General features: G+C 39.4%; 2 protein-coding genes across 3 annotated transcripts in view; both read left to right on the top strand.

Annotated features, from left to right (window-relative positions):
• Window positions 1-25,984, top strand: part of LOC126053268 (splicing factor 3B subunit 1) — a 647,576-nt gene that overhangs the window by 336,299 nt on the left and 285,293 nt on the right. The window lies entirely within an intron of this gene.
• HECW2 (HECT, C2 and WW domain containing E3 ubiquitin protein ligase 2) overlaps window positions 1-25,984 on the top strand; it is a 175,759-nt gene that overhangs the window by 31,157 nt on the left and 118,618 nt on the right. The gene's annotated exons all lie outside the window — the stretch shown is intronic.

Genomic DNA, 25,984 nt, shown 5'->3' with positions numbered 1-25,984 from the left:
CAGTTCTTCTCTTCGATTAGAGAGATCAAGTTCATTAGATTGTGCATTTACGAAAAGTAGAAAGGAATCCTCTTAAATCCCAGCTACAATATAGCAGGATTTTAACTCCATTGAAATGATCTGTGCATTTGCAGGTAGCCTGACATAATGGTCTTATACCAGTTCTTCTGAGAAATGTGGAGAACAGCATTATAATCCAAGGTTTTTTTCTTGCAATAATTGGAAAGCAGATTTCCCACGTTTTTTTTTCTTTAGTCACAGATTGGGTACTTATGACCCTGAAGCTGCGTGAAAGTTTATTTATTTATTTTTCTTATTCACAGAAAGCCAGAACAGAGTAGTTATTCTCAAGTGAGGAAAGAGAGAAGTGGAAGGAACTGGTGGCATTTAGAGACAGTCTTTCAGATGAAAAGACTGGTATGTGTTCAGCTTCACTCAGGAGTGCTAACTTGGAATCGCCAGTTTGATAAATGCTTTTAAAAGGAGAAAATGTACTTACATTCCTCTAGATTGGAAGCTCTTGCTCTCGCTCTTTGTGGATATGTCTTTTGCCACTTTCCCATGTCACTGAGGGAACATTAAGTATGAATTATCACTGGAGATTTTGGGAGGAGAAAAACCTCACGTCTAAGTGTTGTGGTTTTAGTTCTGAAGGGAAGAAGATTGCTGGGAAGTTGTTTTAACACTAATAAAAAACAGCAGTAAAAGTCATTGGAGCTGGCTGTATACATTTAACCACAGTCTGTCTTTGTAATCACAGTGTCAGCATGGAAGAAAGCAGCAAAGATTTTGTCTTCCCTGGTGATGGTGATGAGAAGTGGTGAGGTGCATTATATGTACTTAAAATTCATACTCTAGATTTTGTTTCTTCATATTACTCCAAAATTAATTAGAAAGACTATAAATTGGCTTTGTAAAGCTTTTCAGAAACATAAAATCTGAGAGCTGTGTGCATTAGTAATGTTTCAAGGTATTGAGCCCTGGTTTATACTGGACAGTTTTTTTTAACAATCGCATTTAGAGGTGCCAGTTTTGCTGTGCTTATTTATAGTATTAGTCGGCCAAGTTGGATTGTGTTAGCAGGCTGTATTGGGAGACCCACAGAAATGTGCTTAAGTAACTCAGAGTGACGGTAGTAGACGAAGGTGGCAGAGGCAGGCTGTAATACGAAGAAGAGTTAGAAACATCATAAAAAAATTATAGCATATGGATGTTGTAGCTTCATTAAAGACATTTTGCTGTTTAAAACTGTTTCACCTTGGTAGCAAAACATTACTTTAATCTGCCATTTGGCACGTTTAGTTGCAACCCTGTTGGTTTGACTGTAAGCCTCTGTTATAGTTCGTGTGTGGAACAGAAGAGTGGTTCTCTGGAACCAGTGATTAGTTGTGAGGCAGCAGCACTGAGGTCCCTTGCGGGACTTCGGGTCCCTTTCTTAGAAGGGTGGCAGACAGGTGGCAGTGCAACTGGTTGGGTTTGATGGAGGGGATAAAAAAAAGTGCAGAAGGATGCTCTAGCCCTCCTCTGGGGAGCTGGCTGAAAGCTGGTGCCACTGTGCCGAGGAAGCAGTGCTGAGAAGGGTTCTCCATCCGATGTCTGTGTTGACAGAAAACAATCTGCCAGAAAGTGGAGCAGAAGAAAGGAAAGCGGAGACAGTCTGGGTGGGAGGCAGAGAGTGCCGATACTCCACATAGGGCTTGGTTTTTTCGACATGTGTTTTACTAACTTCTTTCATTTCTGCCCTTCAAAAAAAAAAAAGGGTCTGCTCAGAATGAAAGATGCATTGCTTATGAATCAATACAGTGCTTTACAAATATTCACTACAGCTTTAAAAAAGTCAGTGGAGTTATTGTTGGGGAAAACCTGATAAATAATTTGACATGAAGATAGAGAACGTCAGCCACATACTGTGGACAGTTTGGCAGTCTTTCCAAATTAGGCAATTGTGACTAGTTTTCCATTATTTTTGGCCAACTTGACTGGCACCGAACTGGTCTATCGGAAACATCAGAAATAGTTTTATCAAAGTGAATTCTTTGGGAGAAATAAGATGGTACACTTCTCTTTGTATGGGAAAAGATCATACATGTAAGAGACTGACCTATGATGAAATGAATCTTCCTTTTACTTTTTTCACTGCGGTGAGATACGATATCTTTGAGTGCTAGAAGGGTTGTGTGATTAGCCTCAAACTTACACATTTCCTTTATAGGGCATCGAAGGACTTTAGGAACATGCACTTGATCGGTGCAGTAACTTAGGGTAATTAAAGGCATGGAAAAATACCGTTCCTGAAAAGTGTATAACAAGTGTTGAGACTGTTACCCTTAGGAAAAAAAAAGGAAATAAAGGGAGTGCCGAAAGCATACCAAATTATGAGTGTGTCTAGTGACTGTAGCTGTATAATCTAAACTCATAAATGCCATGTGAGAATAAAAGTTTGGGTAAAATACTGATACAGTCGGGCTAGAACCAGCTCCTTGTGCAACAAAGGCTGGAACATCAGCCCCTTACTTTAGTTTAAGCTTTTCTCACAGGAAGGGTTGGAGAAAGAAAGTTACCTGTTGATAAGAAACTGTTCTAAAAACAGTGGGTTTCTCCTAATAAATAAATTGGACTTTATCAAAAGCACCACAATATTTGAGAGCAGTGCAGTTTAAGTATTTAATTTAAAGAGAGCTTTGCCATTGTTGTAATCTTAGAGAGTCATTGCTGAAATAAACTTCAGTCTCTCTATTCAAATGCTTAGTTTCAAACTATTGTACTTCTACATCCTGCAAGGCACAGATTAAAATTTTCCATGAGGCAAAAGAGAATGGTGAAAATAAGGACAGGAGGCAAGATTTGTGTTTTTTCAAAGTACATCTTGACAATCAAAGTACGCACATTTTCTTCTGCTACTGTTTCTGGTTTGCAGATGTGGGACTAGATCAAATGAAATCTGCAAAGATTTTTAAGGATAAAAATTTCAGGAAAACACAAAAAGTGGTGGCAAAAAGCTTAATGAAAAAGTTTTAACAAAGAGATCTCTTTATGACGTGCAAGAGAGCTTCCCCCTCTTTCCTTTGGTTTTTAGGACACGACTTATCTTCTGGCTTTTACTGAATGTTGGCTGTATTTTCCTGGTTGGCATATTCACTTCTCTTAGTTGATTTTGTCCCTTTGGAGAACAAGTCACCCTATTGTGTTTAATAACTAAATTAAATTGCTTGTGTGTATGGCTTTAAAATGTTGTACTTGGAGTCTACTGATTTTTTTTGTTTGTTTGTTTTGTTCCCTGACATGTTACTTTTGTTAGACAATGAGTCACAAGCTGTCTCATCGTATTAATAGCTTGTTAATTTTTAATTTCAAAGTCTACTTTTGTAAATGTACTGTATTTAGTAAATCATTAGGAGTACTCTGCTTCTCTAAATATCTAATTACATGTTTCAAGGTAGTTTTATCAGTTCAGTTCATTGACTACACACAAATTGTACGGATTAACAAACAGTTTGCTAATCTCTTTATTGGAGGGTGACAGTTTTTCTCTTAAATAAAACATGGCTCTGGTTAGCTGTTCCTGGCAGTGTGGCTTGTGCATAGTGTTTTTTCATTCAGTTTTTCAAATCGTAGACCCTAGCAGTATGTGTTAAAAATAGGTAATTGGTAACAAGATCAACCATATGAACTCTGACAATACTCTTCAGTCTTTTTTCATAAATATTTTGAAAGTAATTTTAAATATTCACATAGTCAGTGGCACTACAGTACTAACACCTATCAGGTAGCAATTAGAGAAGCTGTCAGGGATGTTGTGAAGGAGAAGTGAGGAGAGCTTTATATAGCAATTCTTAGTTGAATGTGTTGGGAGGGTTTAAACCCCTTTCTTAGTGTATCATACTTTGAAAGGTGTTTCAGGGATGGTTAAGATGATGTTGACGCATTCTGATAAGGAATCTTGAAGCAAATGGAAGAAGAGCCTCAAACCCAGAAAGCCATGAAAAATCTGCTTTAAAAGTAACAGTTCTTTCTGTGGTTTTCATATTTATTTAACAGAATAACATTAAGACCAGAGATTCAGTCCTGGGACTCTCATTACTTAAGAAATTTCATTATGTGCATTCAGATTGTGTCTGACCGGTTCCTGCCTCTTCACCACTCCGTTTTGCTCCAGTTCCTGCTCCCTAGCATAGATCTTAAAACCTGCCTCGTAAGAATTTAAATTATCTTGGGAAAACATATCTATTATTCTTATGTGGAGTTGATGTTAGATGTAAAATAGATTTTGTATTTCCAGTATCTCACCTACTTCTATTTTCCTCTTTACCAAAAATAACAGCATGTTATGAAATGCAGGGCGTCTACACCATTGTATTGACTAATTGGAAATAGTAATGCTTTAAAAAAACGAACAAAAACCCCTAACCCACAAAAAACCCCACCCCACAGAGCAACTGTTTAATGCCCATGAGATAGCTGATTGTGTGAAGCTGAATATTCCACTGGCAAGCTATTAATAATAGAAGAGTTTAGTCATATCTGAACCATGACTGTGGATTAATAATGGGATCATTATGAATTCTAGGTGAGGAGAAATGGCCACCTTAGCTATGGCTTTTATGGCTGTTACGAGATTAGGCTTAGTGGTGCTTATAGGAAATGACATCTTCAAATTGGAAATTTGAAGTCGAGTAAAATAATATTTGCTACATGAAATGTACTTCTGAGCTTGTTTCATTCTATGATTAAGACAAATGAGATCTCAATTTTGTTGGAGCTTTTTGTCATGAGAATGTTATTTTATTAGAAAGTCTTGAGGCACATTGAATTTTAGGCATTACCCTAGTCCTGAATCAGCCTTTCAATCTGGTTCTGATGCCAAGCACTCTGATGTGGCAGAGCGGCTCCTGTTAATTTCAGCAGAAATTGAGCTAGCCTTTACCTCCTCAGCGTATATTTGTGTGCGTGCTTGAGTTCACCCACTAAATGCTGGGGGGAAATACCCTCTGGCCATGGTTGGAGCTGCAGGGATGGTGTTTCACTGGCCACACTATTACTGGATAATGTTAAATTGCATTTCACTGTGTGTCCCACCAAATACAACTGGAAGACATGTTTTTGCCTTAACACAAAAAAGGTTCCTCAGTCTATATGTAGATTGTAAGACAGCTATAAAAGCTCATGTTGTATTTGGATCTGTTTGGTTATTGGACATTAAATGTAGAAGTATCCAAAACGATACTTTTCAGCAATAGTCATGTATTTTTCAGGAATTGTTTGTGGTTTTGTTTTGGTCTTATATGCCTAAATCACTTTATTTCTGTTGCCTGCCCCTATGACACCTTTTGACACCCTCTGTGGCATTCTATCATCTCCAGGAATTCCAGTGCCTATTATATTATGCATTCTTAATTAAATTGTGCCAGTAGCCTGTAGGTAGCAGAAGGTAGGTAATATCTGGGTCGCCTAAAAGAATTTCCAGTAGTCTTGCCTGATTTAAAAAAACAAAAACCCCAAAACCAAGCAAGCCAACAAAAAACCCCACCATACATTTCTTAGTGTGTTAGTAGCTGGATACTGTTTAAAATGTGGCATGCATAACGTACTCTGTGAGCCTTTGTAGTCTTTTTGGAGTGTGTTGTTAGAGCATGAAACCCAGGTGTCTTTCAGCTGTTGAGGCCAGGAGACCCCCTGCATTCTCTATGCACACAAGAGAACAAGTGGGGGACTATTTGAAGAGCAAAATGAAAGAATCACAGATTGTGGTTAGCTCTGAAAGGCCGGTGACATGCCATGTAATGGGAACAATTTAATTTTCTGACCCTCTGGAAAGTTCCCTGATGGATCTGTGGCACTATTTTCTGATCTTTTAATTACCATGCCTCTCCCTCAGCAAAATGGTCTGTCCAACTGCTAAGTGCGATATTAACACTTTTTAACAGCCTATCGATTTGCTTTTGTGTAACCTGTGCTCCCTGCACATCTGCTGGTCAGAGCTGAACTCTAGTAGATCAGCACCAGCTTCCCCTCGCATTGATGCCCAGTGCTCCACAAGTGATGAGGATAATTCCAGACTGAGTACATCTCGTTTTGACGTACATAGGCACGTGCAGCCTCTGGCTGCCACTGGATGTAGTTCAGGACTTGAGAGGTCAGCTACATCACTGAAATTCATGGCGAAAAAGCAAATTTTAACACTTAATCTTTTGTGGTCATCTAATACTTCTAATACATCTAATACAGTTTTGAAACTGCTCACTGTTACTTGTGCCAAACCTTTGTCTTTATTTATTATAAAAAGAAGTATTTGCCAGTTTGCTTTGAAGGTTGGCATATTATCCTAAGGTTTTTCCCTGGCATCAGAAGGATCAGTTTGGATATCTTAACACCTAAATGTCACAAGCATGCTCTGGCACTCTTCAGTGTACCTTTGCTAGGTCTTTTATTATCATTTGCTTCAGGAACTGGAGCTCTAAGGTAAGGTGTTAAGGAAGATGCACAATTACAGTGAAGATCCAAATTTACACTGCCAATCCTGTGCAGTACAGATTGGTTTTGCTAACCCAGCACTTCTGGTGCTAATTTTCTAGAAAATGCCAGGAAGCAAAGTAATACATTTCAGAGAGTTATTTTCATGGAAAGCAGTTGGCATGAGTGTACGTCGTATATATCTGCTCAGAGTTGATCATGACTTCTGGTCAACTGCAGCAGGAAACTTTTACCCCTGTGTTAGGCTGGATGCAATTATAAAGCAATTTTTTCTTTACTGATAAGAAATATTAGAAAATAAGTGTGTTTTGAGTATAGCATGTTTTATAATGGAAGCTCTATTTTTGTTGTAGAGAAGATAAGAGCATCTAATGGGGTGTCAGCAGTGCTGGTATATGTGTTCCTCTGTGACCAAAGAGAAAAGGATTTGCAGTAATTATATTTTGTGTTGGTGAACTTCAAAAATAGTCTGGTTTGTTTCCTACAATTAGTACTAGTGGAAACCTCTGAATTTCCAGTGGATTTCTTCTACTGATCACAAACTGGTGACTCAGTGTTATGACACCTGGATTCAAAACTTTTGCCATGTCCAGTAGGGATATTAATTTGAAGTTAACTAATGCAGTCTATGTTACGTTAGTACTGGAGGCTTGCTGAGCCATGTTCAGCACTCTCTGCTTTCCCAGCCGCAGCTGGCATCACTGATGTGTATTGGAGTCTTGCAGGGTGTTACAAAAGGCTTTCAGTGAAGCTTTTTGAATGAGTGAGTCATCTGATTCCTCAGTGTCTATAAAGCTATGGCACTTAAGCAGCAGACCTGTGTTGTCACTGGACGTGGTAGTTATGGCAAGAATATCTAACTGTTGCTTCTGATGATGTTTGTGACTTTCTCAAGTATTCAGCTTCTGAGTTCTAGCAGCATTACTTGAAAAAGTGGTTTTCTATTGTATCACTGCTCTGTCTAATAACTGGTATTTTGTGGTTCCAGCATCCTTTCTGAGTTTTTGATGTTGGCAGCTGTAAGATTTGTTTGTATTTTAATCTGCGGTTTGTGTATACATTACAGGGTGGGGTAGGATTGTTAGTGAAGCACGACAACATCCCCTGCTTGATTGGGCTGCCACTGCTGTTTAGGAAACACAGCTTAAACTTGCTGCCCTGGAACCTGATGGAAGGGTGGCTGCCTAAACCTGACTTTTTTAATTATTGAGCTACATCACAGGGAGAAAACAATTTAGTGGTAATAATTAGTAATTTGACTGTAATCATATGGCCACATCATTTATTAGACAAATGATTAAAAAAAAAAAGAAAAAGAAACAGTTCAAATTACATAGAAAACCGCCAGCTAACCAGCAGTGTTGATAGGAGACTTCATTCCCATGTCCTAAAATAATGACGTTTTAGTTTTGGCAAACTATGAAGTCCAGTCAGTATGCAGGTCATTGTTTCTAGTGATTTCTTTTTAATTCTGCTTAGTAATAACCTACAACAGAGGTTGACTGTGACAATTTGGCACGAGTGGAGGCCTGACACAGAGGCAGTGGCATTATCTAACCAGAAAGCTGCATTGCATCTTACTTTTTGGGAAGGTCACCCTGTGAAGTTAACTTCCAAATGCAGGAAAATGCAGGGACATTGCCATTATCAGGAAAACCCCCAACCAACCAGGACAGGGTCCAGTCTCCCCCAACCTCTTCCTTTTTTTTTTCCTTTTATGTCATTGGGTTTTGATCAAGTTGTATATAGCTATTTTCAGTCAGGTTTTTTTATAGGTTAAACCAAAGCATTTCATACTATTCTTTGGATATTAAGAGGCAGGAGATTTGCACAGGTAATACAGATAATAAGATAATAAGCTGCTCCCTCCCCCACTGTACAGTCCCAGTGTGATTTGGGCATCTGGCTGCCTGCTTTGTTTTTCTTTTTTTTTCTCCTTTTTTTTGAGGGGAAGAGGGTGCTCTTCCTCCAAATTCCTGTTCATGCTTTAAAATAAATGAATAAATAAAATTTATAATCACACATAAACTTACTTATATATTTACTATATATTTATATACAATAAATAATAAATAAATTTATTAAAGGATAATGGAAACCTCTTAGATGAATCTGTCTTTACCATTCTCTGGGGCCAGGTTCTGCCTGAGATCTGCAAAATGGTACCCGGAAGGAAAGTTCCTTCTTCCTCTGTTGTCACCGTGCTGTAGCTGTCATCATTACTACCCAAATTATCAGCTGAAGAAAAGTCCATGACCCTGATTTTCACAGCTATATCTAGCTGTATCTTTTCCCATTCATTTTTATGATGTGAGAAGGTATGAAATACTGGAATACTTTTCAGAGGAGTAGAGCAATATAACTGTTATTTTGTTACGCCGTTCTCAACTACTGGTGGGAGAGAGACAGGGAAACTGGGAGGGGAGTGCCCTATTGAGCATTAAGAAAACTTTCCTTGTATATACCAAAGGGATGAATGCTTCTTTTACATGATATCTCTAGATAGAGCTTTTGATCCTTCACCTTTTGGAAATGGATGCTAGACTATAAGCTTTACCTTGCATGTATGGTTGGTTGCCATTCCTGCTGTCATGGCTGTCCCTGCAAGCTAGTGCCCAGAGGGTAGGGATAGGAGGAGTTCTTGTGCTTGGTGCAAGTTTAATAACCGTATTGTTAAAACTTGGCATTCAGAGGGTGCACAGAGACTGAGAGATCGATATTCTAGGGCAAACCGGATTTTTAAGGCTGAACTGTGATGGAGGAAATTAGGTTGTTGGTGGCTCATGCTGCAGCAGACTCCTTTCTGGGCACTCGGAAGGGCTTAAGCGTGGTGGGAGAGTTAGGAAAGAATCTCGTCCTGTCATTGTAGAGAAATCCAGATAACGAGAGATAACGTATTCTGGGTAAGGACAGAAAAAAGAACAACAGATGGGCCTAATATTGTACTAGATGAAAAATCCTAAACTTTGCCATTTAAAAAAACCACCACATCACCTCCCCACCCTGCCCCAGAAACCCTGGATCCTGGATGGTCAGGGGAGGGATGTTTGTTTGAAGCCCAAAATGCACCTGCGAATAGTAAAGGCACCAAAATAATGAAAGATGTTAATGTTGTGGGTTTTTTTTCTGGTTCTGTGTATTTCTACTACAGCTGTGGTAAAACACCGATTGTTTCTGAAACATCTGAAAAAAATCTCTGATCACTGCAACTGTAATGTGTCATAGGAAAACCAAACATAAATCTTGAATGTTTACTACGATGAAGCTCGGGGTGGGGGGGGGGGGGGGAAGTTTGGTTTGCTCGTATTTTGGGCTTCCAGAGAGTCATGTCAGTTTTACTCTGAATTAGTAGTTGTATGTCTATGAAAACCTGAAATTCTAAATTGTCTTCACAAAAACTAAGCCAAGGACATTCCACTGAAAATCCTTGTCATGTTATTGCACCTTTTGTACTGAACCCCAGAAAAAAGATGGAGATGGTAACAGGTGATACAATATTTATGTTTTGATAACTGTTTTAGGAAACTGCATATTTACCTATAAAAAGGTGAATGTTAGCTCTGCTATAAGGTGATGGGGTTTTTTGTTTGTTTTTAATTAGGAATATATCTGACATGGATTAAATTCCTTTTGTTGTTATACATTGAGAAATAGAGAAAATTCAAAATCAAACCAGAATTATTTTTATAATACAGATTTCAGAGTAATTTAAGATGACAGTAGAATGCAATGTGCTACAATTCCCTTGTTTTTGTTTCCTTTGGCCACACATCATTAGCAACTGCTAACTCAATGTGTGTGCTTTGATTTAAATACACCAAGGTCGTTTTAAAAACATGAGTACACAAAACAAAATGTCCTAAAAAATAATAAAAAATTTCTCAGCATAAGTAAGTGTAGGAAATTTAGGCCTCCAGATGAGATTGTCTTAACCTCTGTTTATGTATTTGGTGGTATGCGTGCTAGGATTTCTTGGCTGTATTTATAAACACTGATTTCAATCTTTTTCCGTTTCCTGGTGCTGTAGCACCTACGCCCTGGGGTGGATTTATATAGAATTGTGCTGTGTTCCAGAATGTGTTCGCTCTCAGCCAGAATTAGCGCAGTCTTTTAAAAAAATCTTTTGTTCATTTATATCTGTAACGTGACATGATGTTAGAAATGAACGTTAACATCCAAACAGAATATTTGGATCTGTTGCATTTGGCTTAACTTTAGACATCTTTCCTTGATGGGATGATGAAGGGATGAGGAGGATATGTGTATTTTTAAAATGAAATGTTAAGATTAAAAAATAAAGATTTAAACAGTTATTTCAGTTTTATTTAAGTCTAGTGGCTACATCTGCTGCTGTTCGTTATCTGATGCAGGAGTCTTCTTTCAAATGGATTCTTTCTAAACATACAAATTGGGGATGGGGACTGGTCCGCTGAGAGACATGTGCCTGTTGGTAGATGGGTGAGTGGACTATCAAAATCCACACAGTTTGCTGCAGATTCCTTAAGCCTTATGGCAGAGGGTGGAGGTCTTCAGAATCCTTTATGCCTGGATCCCAGAGGCGTTTTTTTTGTTCTGCAGTGATGAATTAGGGCCAGTGACAACAATTGAAAAATGCGCACTGAGAGTCCTTTTAGCAATGGCCCATTTCTTCGCAGGATGAAGATGAATGAAAGTTGTACAGCCTGGAGAAATCCTGTGATACATGTCTCTATTTTTAGCTCTACTTATTAAAAACTCATGCATATTTAATAGTAAAAGTATTAATTCATAATAGGCCTCATCTTTATATAGCCCACTTTGTATTGTTGTCTTTTCATTAATTGTTCATTTAGATTCTGAAGGATTTCTGCAGATTTAGTGCAGAAACTGAGGAAAGCAGCAAATGCAGCAGTAATCCTGCAATAAAAAAATTACAGTGTGTTATCACTGAACTAAATAATAAATTGTAATGTGTACTCACAAGGTGAGGAAGCATGGGCGGTGATGGCTTTGATATCTCTAACTCCGTAGTGGTCTGCATTCTAGCTCAAATAATTTTCTCATATAGAGAACACAGACCAGACACAGACAAATGTGTATTGGGTACACTTGCAGGTGATGGTGGTGTATGCGAGTTACCACAGCGGTATCATTTTTGTCATAGTGGAGTTCCTTAGGGCTCTAAACTACTTTTCTCTTGAGTGTGATTATGGATTGTAAACTGTAAATCAGTAGACTGTTAAATAGGGAAAGCTTTTTCTATCCATTTCCCTTTTCCCTTCTTGTTGTCTCTTTGAAATTTAGTGTGTATCTCTGTGCTTTTAGTCTGTTCCCTGAAGTAGACTGTTTCTGCAGAGCTCTGGTCCTCACCTCTGACAACTTCGGCAATGGCACTGCAGCTGTTTAGCATTAAGCAGACAGGGCCTTTGTATAGTGTAGAGTATGTCTAAGTGTCTTACTGACGTTCTTGCTACGCCATAACAAATGCAGGCATCTTCTGTTAATAACCTTTTCATATAAATTAATTAATCTGACTCGCATAGTTGTGGAAGAGCATTTGCCAGGAAGAGAGTAACTAGGTACCAATCTGACTTCTTTTTACTAAAATGAAGAAGTACTCTGTTTCTTGAATTACCCAGCTAAAATGTTTGCTTAAATTATTTGCTTAAATTTAGGTAGGGTTTTCAAAAAAATAGTAAAGCATTTGGTGCATAAGAATTTGGTTGTAGTGTTCAAGCATGAAATTCTGAGCTAAATTATATTTTGGGGGAAAATCTGAAGTAGGATATGAAATTGCAATTTGCATTTCTTTAAAACAAATTGTTAGACTTCGAATTGTTTGTATGTTATTATTTTCTGGTTTGTAAAAGACAACCAACAGAACTGGTTTGTTTTAGAGCCAAAGTGTGTTAAGTATTAGAAGTGATGTATCCTGTAAATACAGAGGGCGGTATCATCAACACCTTGGTATACAGCCCTACTGAGTTTCTGCTTGGATTTATTGAAGCTGAAGATCAGGATCTGTGTGTAATACAGACAAACAGTACAAACAGAATGCAGACAAATGGCTGTTTTTTCTTATTGTCGGCTCTTTTTTGCAGGATATAAGGAAATAGTTTAGAAGATTGTAGAGCAGGTAAGTTATCTGGAGAAGGAAATCTTTAGGGCTTAACATCTCTAGTTCCTGCAGATATTACATTCATAGTTATATGATTCTCTGCAATATTTGTAACTTAATATACTGAACATAATCAGCACTGCATTTTAGCAGTGTGTTAGTTACTGTGGTAATGCTGAAAGTCCTACTCAGAAAAGTATATATGAGTATGGGGCTTAATTTTTACCTTTTAGCTACAAGTTTTTCTCTGTTTTGAAGTGTTATGAAGACAGACAATTGAAGAAAAGGTGATTAAAAGAAATTCCTAGTGAATCTAGGAATACTGTTACGCAAAATATTGTAGTATTGAAATGTTTTTGCTAATGGCACCTCCTCCTTAAGGACGTACCTTGCACTGTCAGCAAGCAAAGGGCATTGCCTTTGAGCTGACCTAACAGTTCTTCTACTCCTGCTAGTTTCAGGGACATCTTTGGTAGCTGATTGCTTAGTATATTATCAGGCAAAAAGCTCCATTAAACTGTAGGCAAGCAGAAATAATGTAGGCAAGCAGAAATATTCTGATGTTTTGTTTCAGCCAAAGAGTGTCCTCAGCTCTTTATTGAAATGCTGTCCTTTGGGGGGGGAGATTAGAACTGGTAAAATGTTCCTAATTGAAATGCCAGAAAGGTAGAAAGGACAGGAGGATGGAAATTTGCATGTATGCTGATGGACAGTTAAATTCACTCCAGCAAAATTTGCCAGTTTTTAAAAATAATTGTTTCCTGTTTACCTGATCTACTGATTGTATCTATAGTTTATTTATAAGACTTAGGTACACAAAGCTTTGGGTTGGTTTTGTTTTTAATTTTACTTTATTCTTTAAGGACACCAACTGAGTCTTTTTTAGACATCTTCCCGGTCAGTTTTACCAGGCTAGAACTTTTAAAAAAAGGGTATTTGGGGAAATTACTTATCTACAGACCAGTGGGCACTCTTTTATTCTATTTTTAGTTTGCTAGCATGTTTCAGTTATGGAATTCTTGAATTTGAAGTCAGTGAATGTATGTTTTACACAAAGAAATGCCGTTTTTCAAGTTGATAATATCCCCTTTGTGACAAAAATGAATAAATAACATGAATTGAAGTGGTGTGCTGCTTTGAGAGGAACAGAGCATTCCTGTGTTTCCTGATAATGTGGGAATCTCTCAGCATGAGAGATGTACCTGTTCTGTAGTGGTTTGATACCATTTCAGTGAGTGAAATCAGTTTTACGTGGTAGAAAGCTGAGCTTGTACAGGCTCGATAATGGGAATGATTGTATTGGATTTGGACTTGGAAGGGTGGAAAAATGAATATTCATATTCCTTGTATATTTTAGGGATTTCCATCAGTATAGAATGGATTTCTAGTTTAAAATTGGATAAAAATAAATTTATGTAATTGCTTATTGCATAGTACATATACTAGCTTTTAATAACTGCCAAATAAATACTTAAATCGGGCTCTGTTGAGTATTGCTAAAATACGGCTGTCATTTATGGATGTGACACTCATTGAATAGTATCTGCATTGGTATGGATTGCAGAGACGTGGAATGAAACTGCAGAACTACTCTGATAGTAAGTAGTAAATAATTGTACTACTACTTCTGTCAAGTGCATTATTTTATAAGTGGCTGTCGTGGTTTAACTCCAGCCAGCAACTAAGTACCACGCAGCCGCTCACTCACTTCCCCCATCCAGTGGGATGGGGGAGGAACTCGGGAAAAAAGGTAAAACTTCTGGGTTGAGATAAGAACGATTTAATAGAGCAGAAAAGAAGAAATTATAATGATAATGATAACACTAATAAAATGACCACAGTAGTAATAAAAGGATTGGAATGTACAAATGATGCACAGGGCAATAGCTCACCACCCACCGACCGACACCCCGCCAGTCCCCGAGCAGCGATTCCCTGCCCCCCCCACTTCCCAGTTCCTAAACTAGATGGGACGTCCCATGGTATGGAATACACCGTTGGCCAGTTTGGGTCAGGTGCCCTGGTTGTGTCCTGTGCCAACTTCTTGTGCCCTGGCTGGGCATGAGAAGCTGAAAAATCCTTGACTATAGTCTAAACAATACTGAGCAACAACTGAAAACATCAGTGTGTTATCAACATTCTTCGCATGCTGAACTCAAAACATAGCACTGTACCAGCTACTAGGAAGACAGTTAGCTCTATCCCAGCTGAAACCAGGACAGTGGCTTTTTGAATTGTGGCTTTTTTGACCTGGCAGTTTTCCTTTCTTTTTGCAAAGGAACACATCTTTTCTTTGCTGTTTGTCAGGCTTTTTGGCATCGTACTCTTTCTTCTGGTTACATGTTTATTTACTTTCCTGGACAGACAAATGCTAAATTGTCCTTTTCTGTAAAAGTTCTGTGTTTTGGTCTTTACTGTCCCTTATTGTAAAAAAGCCTTGGGAGAAGATGTATAATTGGGGAACTCTGGGCTGATGCTGCTGATGTTCCGGAAGTCCTAAAGACAGGAGGGAATTTCAAGAGAGTTAAATGGGCTACCCATTTTTCTTGTCATTAATATGTTCTTGCAGGCTTTCGGGTAAGTACAAGCATATGTTACAGTTATTCAGAGAATAATTAAATCCACGTTTTCCCATCCTGTGACAAAGTATTTTCTCACAGAGATTATATTCTGTCTTTCTGATATAGACATTTGAAGGGGGCTATATTTTAGATGGATTGTGTGACCTGACATCAAAAGGCTAAACTGAGAGCAACTGCATCAGTACTTCAAGGGAAATTCTTCAGGACAACGAATCAACAGCAACTAGCAGCAGATGTATCCGTGTCATGAACACTGAAGATCAAACCTCTGGCAGTGGGGACTCTGATTTTAGAGTTTATATAGAGCTTTGTGAATTATCCAAGGCCATACTTTCATGATATGCCGGGTTTAATGGCTACATGTCTGTACCTCCAGACTCTGCCTCATTTGTGAACTCAACTCTTTGAGGGGTGGTGCTACAGGTAAGATTACTGAAATAAATGAACTTAGTTGAAGTAGTTGCCACTCCAGGAGGAGGTTGAGTGGCTGTATATTACATATGGAGCTTAACCTGTTAGCTGTGAAATTGCGCTAAAAATTTCCAGTCAAATTTTGATTCTTCACGTGAATAGTCTATAGGATAAGAGTGTATCTGGTACATTTCACTTAAATTTATGTGCAGTTCTCATATTGCTACTTGTGGTGAAAGACCAGGATGAGTGTTAGGCCATAGACATCCTTTTGTATATCTGCAGGGCAATGCTAAGATACATGTGCAGGCCAGCCATATCTCACATCCTGGCAGCTGCAGCAGAAAGGATTGTATGAACCCTGCATAATCTCTTCAATGGAAATTTAGACAGGTTATCCAAGCTCTTGGTGTTGAACACTGTAGTTCACCTGGCTGAGTTAGCTTGAAATGTTTTAGGGCTTGCTTGCTCCATCTTAGCTGTGGGGATAGCAGCGCAAGGATACGGGTCATTTGTCTACACTGACAATGCAGTATATCAGTAAGTACACTCTAAAACCCGTATGACTATAGGCATGCCAAGCCATACATGTGTGTGCACTGGTCTCTGGATACATATTTATGACTTTTTACTCTTCTGACCAGCAGCCAGATCTTCTGTGTACCAGCTAGCTCCATGCTGAAGCTTTTGTGTGAGAATTAATAGAAGTTGTACTGAAAGCAAAGCAGTGCCTGATGGGCTACTGGGCAGGGTGTGTAGACTTGTCAAAAATCTGCAGAACCCTTCAGACTGCTGGTCTTCGTAACAGGCTTGAGCAGTTACTTCTGCCTGATGTAAGGCAGTTGCAGTTGGTGGGATGGAAGATGTAAGCCTTACTCAAGCAGCTAAGGTAATATGATAATATGAGTGACATTTGTTTCCAGCTAGATACAAAAGTGTTTAGGACTGAGTTTACAAATGAACTGTACAAAAATGCATCAAAAAAGTCTAAAATACATATTGTGTTACCCTGTGAATTAACTGAGCTATTATCTGCCCAAATAATATGCTGCATAGACTGTGTTTTAAAAATACATATTTATGCTGAACTATATGCTTTTTCCCTTAGGGAAGATTTCAGCCAGTCTAAATTATATGGTGGTTTTGTAATCTGAGCTGATGTTTAACATCTGAGCTGAGTCACCAGATGTGAGTCCAAAGGAGACTAGAGTATGCATGCGCACTTTATCTCTCTTTCCTTTTTTCCCTCCCTCCTGTATGGCAAAATCCCTGTGAAATTGCAGCATAGTAATTTTTAGCTTTACCTTAAAACATCTGAACACAGTTTCCAGAAGTAAATTCTGGTGCTAGTTGTGATTTCCCAGCAGTAAGTTCAGAGGATGAGTTAGCAGACTGAAAGCATGGTATTCTTGGCACAGTTTACTTCTGTTGTTGTTTTACCAGTGGTTCGGACATGGCTCAGGGCAGGGCAACAAAGGAAAAGGGCATCTAGACAAATTTCTGTCCTCTTTTGCTCAGTCTTGGGTTACTCCAACTTCTTCCATGGATCAAGAGAGGGAGTGATTTTGGTACTCTGAATTGCTTTTTGGAGGAGCCTCTGACTCTTCACTGAGGATGCCAGCTACCTACCTAGCACAGCTGCCTGCCTGGCATAGGGCATGTAATTTAATCTGGCGCTCGCATGGAGGTGGTTTGAATGGCGAAGTCAAAACAATTCTCTTAGGAGAAGATTTACAAAATGCTGTGTCTTTCAAGATGCTTCAGTGGAGTTTCTTGGCAATTTTCTTGATTAAAAAGGAAATCTGGTTAAACAATCCTGCACATATAGGTTTGTTTCTGGAAACTAGCAAATTTATTAAATTACTTCATCATCACTGCTTCGGGCTAAACTGCTTCTAATAGTATCCAGTAATTGTCCTATTATGAAAGTCCAAGAGGCTTTGTTAGAGGAGCAGGTAAGGAGATCAACAGAAATATAAAGCATTTCTGAATTTAACTTGTCTCTGCACTTCCGGATAGAAAACTTACATTTCAAGACAGTTACGATCCAATTAACTTGAAGCTGAATTAAAGAAAATGCGAATTTTACTCCATTTAAAAAGAAAGAAAGAAAGAAAATAACAAACATTTAAGTACTTAAACTATATCTGAGTGTTGTGTCAGTTATGATGGTAGTTTTCTATCATTTCTAGTATCTTTTCAAGAGCACCCCAAATGAAAGAAATACCGAGAACTGCCTATTCAAGGAAAATCAGTGAATACAAATTTACTGTCAAATGTGCAAATTGAAAGAACTGGGGGAAAAAGAGAGACATCTTTCCCTCTGAGATATCAGACTGGAATGTCTCTGAGATATCCTCAGCATCCTTGTAATTAAAAAGAAAAATGGTGTCAGAGGTATAATGATGTGGGTTTTCAAGTTTATGACATCTCTTTTTTGCTTTTAATTCAATTACAGATTCTCTAGGTTTAGAATGATCACTTTTTTTTTCTTCCAATATATCCATCACTGGACTTGTTCATATCATTTACCTGCATAGTTTATTATTTAAAACATGCAGACCTAATGAGCACTCAGGCATTCTAGGTAGCAATATTGAACAGTTATGATTATATTTTACTTGAAGGATCTCATCAGTTCTCTGCCTGATGTTGATGCTCAGAACTGTGCAGCTATGTAGTATAAAAGTCGTTATATTTTTGAAATACTGAACTTTGTGATCTGCTGGAAAAATATCAAACTTCCACTACATGATACAAGTTGATTAATTGATATACTAAATCATCCTAAAGACTTAGAATATAGCCATGGTCATGTAAGTAAAAAGCCCCTATTACCCTCTACTTGGTAAACAGTGGAGAAAAACAGAGATCCCAAACAGCTGATTCTTCTTGGCTTTTGAATACTGTGACAGCTTTTACATTCATCTTTATCTGGGTGACTGAATAGGAAGCATCCAAACGTGTTAGCTTAACTTGAATCTGATAAAATGTTAGCTGATGGAGATAAATTCTAATAATCAGGCAGTGAAATACCTTCTGAGAGAAATTCCATTATGTGGATTGCAGGAAACTTGATGAGTAGAAATTCTTGGAAATATCCCAGGAGGCATAACAAGAAAAGGGACATCTGGGCAGAAAGATGAAGCTTTTCTCTCATTTCTGTCTGTATAGAAAAGTATGCTTCATGTCAGCTTTATCTGATTTCATTTTTTTATATAGACCAAGTCTGTGTCTCTAAATAGGCCTGGAAGGAAATTTAGAGAGCTGTCAAGTTCATCTCTGTGTCTTCGTGTACTGGGTTTGTGTGGTGGGGTTTTGGTAGCCGGGGAGGGGCTGCAGGGACGGCTCCTGTGAGAAGCTGCTGGAAACTTCCCCGGCTCCAAGTTGGACCTCCCTCTGGGCCGAGGCCGAGCCCATCAGCGACGGTGGTAGTGCTTCTGGGATGACATATTTAAGAAGGGGAATCTGCAGTCAGGGAGGAGATTGGAATGTGAGAGAAACCCCTCTGCCGACACTGAGGTCAGTGCAGAAGGAGGGGAGGAGGTGCGCTGGAGGAGGGGATGCCCCTCCAGCCTGTGGTGAGACGGCAGGCTGTCCCCCCCCCAGCCCATGGGGGGGGGTGTGGGGGAGCAGATGCCCACCTGCAGCCCGGGGAGGGCCCCACGCTGGAGCAGGGGGATGCCCCCGACGATGGCCCTGACTCCATGGGAGAGCCTGTGCTGGAGCAGTGTGTGCTTGAAGGACTGCAGCCCGTGGAAGGGACCCATGCTGGAGCAGTTCCTGAAGAACTGCAGCCCGTGGGAAGGACTCGCGTTGGAGAAGTTCGTGGAGGATTGTCTCCTGTGGGAGGGACCCCATGCTGCAGCAGAAGAGTGTGAGGAGTCCTCCCCCTGAGGAGGAAGGAGCAGCAGAAATAACATGTGATGAACTGACTGCAACCCCCATTCCCTGTCCCCCTGCACTCCTCAGGGGGAGGAGGTAGAGAAAATTGGGAGTGAAGTTAAGCCCGGGAAGAAGGGAGGGGTGGGGGGAAGGTGTTCAAAGATTTGGCTTTACTTCTCATTATCCTGTTTTGATTTGATTGGTAACGAATTGAGTTTGTTTTTTTTTTCCCAAGTTGAATCTGTTTTTTGCCTGTGACCATAAGCGGTGAGTGATCCCTCCTTGTGTTGACCAACAAGCCTTTTATTATATTTTCTCCTACCCCCCCCCACTGGGGGGGAGGAGTGAGCGAGTGGCCTCATGGTCCTTTGTTGCCGGCTGGGCTTAAACCATGACACTGGCAAAATCGGTTTCTGATGATCTTGCTGAGGAAGTAGCTGGTGAATTTTACTCGGAGGGCCCCCTCTGTCCTGCTGGCAGAGGTACACAGCAGCTCTACAGCAGCTTGAAAGCTCTTTAGTACTGAGAGCAGGGTAAGTGCAGACTGGTTAAGCTAAGCATATGAGTTAACCATATGGTCAACCATCACCCAGCTTCTTAGGCAGGTTTTGCAGCTGACAGTGAATTTTGATGATTCTGCTTTTGCCAGAGTTTGTAGCGAGTTTGAAGCCAGCGTATGAATAGCTACAAATGGACTGTAGTCATACCTTATCCCAGAAAATAGGCTAGTTTTGAGTTCTCTGGGGAGAAAAATCCCCAAATTCTGGATTTGTTCAAGAAACATTTTCTTTTCTCAGCCACAAGCTCAGAGCTGGTCAGTTTGAGCCCTTTCCTTTGTTGTAGCATTTATAAATCTTTGTACAGAACAAAGCAATGTCACACAGTGTGTAATTGGGAAACCAGCATGTTTTCTGTTCTTCGTATTCTCAATGTGTTCTTCTGCCTGTATAATTTTGTGGATTGCTTATCTCGGCATGAGAGTGGCATTTGAGAGAGATACCAAGCAGCATCTGAATGAGTCCAGAGAAAAGCAACAAAGCTGATGAAGAGTCTAGAGAAGAAGTCGTATGAGTGGCGGCTCAGGGAACTGGGGTTGTTTGGCCTGGAGAAAAGGGGGCTGAGGGGAGACCTTATCACTCTCTACAACTACCTGAAAGGAGGTTGTAGTGAGGTGGGTGTCAGTCTCTCTTCCCAAGTAATAAGCAGTAGGATGAGAGGAAATGGCCTCAGGTTGTTCTGGGGAGGTTTGGATTGGATATTGGGAAAAATTTCTTCACCGAAAGGGTTATCAAGCACTGGAACAGGCTGTGCAGGGAGGCGGTGGAGTTGCCATCCCTGGAGGTATTTGAAAGATGTATAGATGTGGTGCTTAGGGACATGGTTTAGTGGTGGGCTTGGCAGTGCTAGGTTAACAGCTGGACTTGATGATCTTAAGGGTCTTTTCCAACCTAAATGGTTCTATGATTCTATGAATGGGGAGAAAATCTGGGGGCCTGTTGGGCTGGATGGTTCCTCCTGCCCACGCGACGTACAGCGACAGAGACGGTCGGGTGCAGAGCACTCCCTGAGGGCTCTCCCTGCCCAGCCTTGGCCTGCAGGCTGCCGCGCTGCCCACCTCCTCGCCTCGGTCCTCCCGCGGGAGACGTGGCGTTGCAGTGCGGTGGCGTGAAGCCAGTCTCCCAGTGAAATGTGTTAATCGTCGCTTCCCCAGCAGCACCCTCAGCCACCCGCTTAGAGCGCAAATCTTGTCCAGTGGGTGACCAGTTGTACTCTCGGGGCCAGCCCTATAGAGTTGGTTTACAGTAAATGCTGTGGAAAGAGGCTGTTAGCAAGACCTACAAGACACATTCAAGTTCACTACATAAGCAGGAAGCGAATCACTGTTATGAGTAAGGTTAAACAGGGCAACATGTGAACTCTGTTTTGTTTTGCATGGGATTTTGGGGGGGGGGGGTCTCCTGTGCTGGAACTCCCGGACTTTCATTCATGTATTTTTTAAACTATTAAATGTTTGACTGCATGTCAGAAATGGTTTGACGTTTCTTTTCAGTCTGCTTTAGTGAAGAAGGTTGGGCAAGGGGATTGTTCCTGTCTGTGTTTCGTATGTTAAGTGGAACTTTTTGCTAGTTCCGGTCTCTCTATGATTAGTAATTGAGGAGCGTATTTAGATAGAAATAATCCTGAACTTGTGCCACTTAGAGATTAAGAAGAAATCAGCCCTATTTCTCTCTAAGCTTCTTGTCAAATACTGAAGAAAACGCTGTGATATGGATAAGCAGCTTTAGTACAGGTTTTACTTTTCAACTAAAATACTTGCTAAAGTTAGTATCTGCTGATTTCTCAAATGCCTATATTTTCCCTGTGCTTTTGATTAATTTTCCACATTTCGGCTTGCCTTCATGAAACAATATTCCTTGCCAGCTTGGTCAGATACTTAACGAAATCGCTGCTCTAATCACATTCAGCCTGATTAGCCAAACCTTCATGGCAGCGCAGGTGCACACAGCTAATTGTGGGCATTGTCTATACAGTACAGGCTGGGTGCAAATGCTGTTTCAGTGGTGCTTAGCAGGAATTGGAAGTGGGAGGATAACTCTTATTTTCAGTCTCTGGTAGGATGCATATGTTAGTGTACTGTTATGTTATTAAAGACGGACATAAGGAATCGTTAGCCAAATGTCAAATAAGCAATTCATTTTGTAGGCAGGAAGGCACTGTGTAAGGTTTTCTTCCTATCTTCAGACTGAATTTTCAGACTGCAAATAATTTAAGTAGTGGGTCTTTTTTCCCTTCTGTGACTTCTTATGGTTTGGGTTTTATGGCAATCATCTTTTCCCCTTTTACAATATGACTGTTATGTTTCTCTCTACAAATCTCCCTAATTAACCTCCCAGCTTACTGTGAGATGCTACATAGCAGAGTATTGTCTGACACTAGGGCCCCTTTACAACCTATTTCACAGAATTTTGGAAATATTCTAAAACCTTATGAGTCCTGAATTTTTGGAGGTATTTTTTCCATAATAGGAGCCCGTTTACATGCGAGGTTAACTTGTTTGTTGCAGATTGATTTAAATGGCTTTAAGTTACGTGATTTTTTTTTTTTTTTTTTTTTTTAGATCATTGTTTAAATCATATCTTTAAGACTCTTGGATTTATGAGTAGTATCAGAGAAGTTACCTAGCATTTAGATTTGTGGTTTACTTTACTTTCAGAAACTGTAATGATGTCCATGATTCACCAGAGTGATAACAATTAGGACTTAAGAAAATGGACTGTTGCAAAGGAGTTAGCATTTTTCTCAGGCTGTTCTCATGTCTCAAACTGTGGGATAGCCCTAGCTGGTACAAGTTAGTTCTCATGTGTCCTTAAACATGGATGAGTTTGTCCATCTGCCACATATAAATTTTCAATATGTTCCAACAAATGCCCATGCTGTCCCGGGTACAGTGTACTGCTCTGCAGCTGAAGGAAATTTTTTCATCCCTCCTATTAAAACTTTGTCTTTAACTTGTAATCCTCCTGCATGACACTTATTTTGCAGTGATTTTACTGCCATAAAACCTATATACAATAGTTCAAAATTACATAAATCTTTAGTTGTGGGACAGAAGAAATTTACTTAATAGCACACTGTCAGTCTGTTAATTAATCTTGCCCAATCTCCTAGTGTGGAGGTCAGTGGTACTTAGGCAGGTGTATGTGCTTGCTGCCGTGGGCAGGCTCAGATGCAAATCAGGTCTCTTTCTGACAAGGGTGTACAACTCTTTGTGATATTTAAGACTTAACTGTTAGCATGTGCTGTTGCCCAGATTGCAAAGTAAAAAAGAAGGGGGACGAGAAACAAAGGGGGATGGGATGATTGCATTGACTAGCTGATCCCTGTGTGTTTCACTGGCTTGTAGGGAAGTTGGTGGCTATTTCTTATTTACCCTTCTGGTCTCAAAGTCATCCAGGATTTTCAGATCTAGTGAATAGTACTCTGTGTAGAGAAACAAGATACTAACTTCCCTGACTCTCATTTAAGACGACCCTTTATACCAAAGTTTTCTTTTTGTGACTGACACTGGTGTCACAGGCAGAGTGTACGGGAATGTGACAGAGAAGGAGTTAGTGAACACTGCTGACATCCAGCACCAAAAGTAAAATGTTTCACGTACACAGCCAAAACATTGTTCATGTCAGGAAAGACTGTGTTGCATACTTTGTGAAGTAATCTCCATTTCACTTCTGTATATGTAGAATTATTGAACTGAATTTTTGTTTCTTTCCTTTTCTGCAATTTTTGATGCCGAACCATGTACAGTGTGTGATGAATTGCATACAACTGGATGAGTTGAACTTTACTTTTCCCCTTTTTTAGTTCTTAATATTTCAAAACTTCTCCAATTTAAGAAAAGCTGAAAAATAGCAGAATTTGTGATACACTGGAAGAGTGCATACACTGAAATGTTATTAAAAAGAAAATTGAAGATGAGTGATGGGAAGTAGAAGTAAAGGGAAGCGGCAGTTTTTGAAGATTCATCATGTTGGGAAAGAGGGATAAACAGGAAAAGAAAATCCTCAAAATATGAAAATGCCTTTTTTTTTTTTTTTTTTTAAATGAATTTTTCTTAATCACAATCTTGGGATCTCCAAGTGCTCTACATGTTTTTTTCTTTTTAATAATTAAATATCTTTTGACCTCTAGAGGCAGAGGTTTCTGTTTAATAAACCAGTTGTCAGATATTTAATTGATAGCGGTAGTGTACTGTAGGTCTAATTACAATTATAATACTATGGAAGTGGCCAGCCAATCCATTTGCTTCTCGTGGGCTCTACCTAATTCTGCATTACAGGCTTCCTTGCTTGAAACAAGGAGCATTATAGCAGGTGACACTCGGCACTGTCTGACAATGCTTGGGTTATTTTAAGAGAACAAATATATCTGTGTACGATAGCTGAAGGCTATGACGCCAAGAAGAAAGCCCAAGAATAATACACAGGTACCTCTTACTTGCTTTTTTTATATGTGTACGTGCACACATTTTTCTTATATGTGGTTATTTGTATGTATAAAACTAAGGAGATCTTTCCTGCAGTATACATCCCTCAGAAGATGCTATAGTGGAATAATTTATGTTGTTAACGGTTAAGTTGCAGTCTGGTCAGAAATGCTGAAATACTATTTTCAAACTGTATGAAGAGTATAAGGACCCCAGGACACAATTTCTTCCTGGTGAGCTTTGGAGTTACTACTGGGCAGGAGGACTGCTTTGGTTTGGTTTGGCTTTGGAGGAAATACATGGTTCCTATTCCAGGTGAATATAGTACAGAAGATCATTTTCACAGTTTTGACTGAAAAACACATTACCAGAAAAATCAGTTTCTTCTGAAAGCAAATGGTTCTGCCACATAAGGACCATTTTATTTCCTGTGTAGAATACAGAAACAACAATGGTACAAACTATAGCTTTTGAAAAAGGCAAACAGCTTTGGTCGAAGTCATGGAGCTTAGATTAAGAAATTTTCATGTTCATTCTATGGCATGAGGTTACCTGTCACCAATTCTATCCTCCTATAAGCTGTTCCCTCTGTTTTAATATTTTGTTATTCTTGTCCTTCCTTTCTGATGATTTATCTCAAGTTTTGACTAATGTGAGGGCTTATTTTCATCTGGTGGTACTTTTAGTAGCTATGGATAATGAGATGCAAGTTCTGCTTCTGAACGTGTATTGTGATGATATTGGCATGACCATTTCAGTGAAGACCTTCTAGTGTCTCTCCAGGGTTAGAGGAAAGCTGTTGAATTTGTAAGGCCTCTGTTTTCTGATGTATGAAGAACAACACAATCTGACTGCACAGATAAACTGATGTGGGCTAATTGAATATATATCCGTAGTCTGAAGTACCCCTGTCAACAGTCTGATGTGGTTTGGTATGGTATAGAGGATCTCAGAAGCTATGCTTTGTATCTTAAAAAATAAAATCATTACAAAATGATTTCATAGTAGCATAAATCCGTGATACCGTATTTCTTCTGAAATATGTCCAACCTTATTAATACTTTCAACACTTTACTGATTCTGAACATACAGTGCATAGAGAGTATTGTTGGAAACTAATGTATCTAAGTGAAAGTACATCATACACTGCTGTGATTTCTTTGGTGGAAGATGATGAGTTCATTATCTCTTCACTCTTTAGATTACTGCCAGACTTAAATGAGCTTTGTTACTCTGGCTGTTCTTGCTTGTTAGATGGTCTTGGATGTTTTGCTTTCTGTTGCTTTCTGGCTTATAAAAGTTATTTAATGGTGTGTGGTTAACTCTGAATTTTGTCACAAGTGATTCATGTGTGGGTTTTTTGTTGTTTTTTTTTTTTTTTTTTTAATGTACAGACACTAAGGTGGCTGCAGTGGTAAAACAATGAAGTAAAAGATTTTACTCAGTCCATTTTAGGCTTCTGTATGAATGTTTTTGCCCCAATGCCTCTCCATTTAATATTTGACTGAGTAACCTGCTGTGTCACTTCAACACTTCCTTTTTTTTCTTCTTCAT

This window comes from Accipiter gentilis, chromosome 1 (assembly GCF_929443795.1).
Source record: "Accipiter gentilis chromosome 1, bAccGen1.1, whole genome shotgun sequence".
Classification (NCBI taxonomy): Eukaryota; Metazoa; Chordata; class Aves; order Accipitriformes; family Accipitridae; genus Astur; species Astur gentilis.
Note: the sequence above shows the minus strand (reverse complement) of the source record. Positions and strands in the feature narration are given on the sequence as shown.